Here is a 1,067-nt window from a genome sequence, read left to right as displayed (position 1 = left end):
GAGAGAGAGAGAGAGAGAGAGAGAGAGAGAGAGAGATTTCTTTGGAAACCAGAGAGCAACCTCAGGTATCAACTCAGGAATGCCATTCATCTTCTTTAAATCAGGGTCTCTCACCTGACCTGGGACTCACCAAATAGACTACACTGGAAAGCCAGTGAACCTTGGGGAGCCCCTTGTCTAGGCCTCCTCAGCTAGAGCATTACAAACACCACACCAGGTGTTTTAGGTCCTGGAGCTCAAATTTAGATGGTACACCTTGTGAGGTGTGCATTTTTCTGACTGAACTGTCTCCCCAGCTCTATAAAACCCATTTAGAGAGCATCCCATTCCAAACAAAGAGTTCCTCGAGGAGGGAGAGAGAACCCACTTCAACTGAGGAAGCACATCCTACCAGTCCCTATCAACTGCAAAAGAGCTGTGGTCCCTCCCTCAGCCAGAGGCCCGAGCCCAGTCCAACCTACCCATCCTGCTTCTCTGCTCCAGAATGAGCATCTTGGGAACAAGTACTTTATACAGCTTCATCCTGGTTGGCTGACAACAACAGGCCTAGTCCATTAGGGGCCAATCATGGCACCTTGCTGAGAACTGTCTGATTTGAATGCTAGAAAGAATGCCAGGCTGTCTGTAGCAGAAGCAGGATGACGTCACTCTATGGAGACTAGGTAGGCTGGCTGATGACATCAATCTGTGGGAATGGGATAGCTTGGCTCTACGTGGTCTCCAATGAATAAAGTCAACTAGGAAAGAGAAGGAAGGGTAGAGCCGTGGTACAAAAGCTCAGAGAAAATGGAGTAAGTAATGTCATAGTTCCCAATTTCAGGTGGCCGGAGTCCTGTCTGCTTCCTCGTCCCAATGGGCTACTTGGATTCTCTTCAGATTGGATGATATCCCTCAGCATCCTTCCAATACATTCTTAACTTTATCTTGCCTTTCCTTCCCCTCCGCCTCTCTGTCCCTTCCCTTTCCCCTCCCTAGGTTTTACTATCATTAGTTAGGAATGTTCTGACAGCTCAGGATGGCAGATTGATTCTTTTAAGATTTTCTTTAAGACTTTTGATCTTTTAAGA

The sequence above is a fragment of the Mus caroli genome, chromosome 11 (assembly GCF_900094665.2).
Source record: "Mus caroli chromosome 11, CAROLI_EIJ_v1.1, whole genome shotgun sequence".
NCBI lineage: Eukaryota > Metazoa > Chordata > Mammalia > Rodentia > Muridae > Mus > Mus caroli.
Note: the sequence above shows the minus strand (reverse complement) of the source record.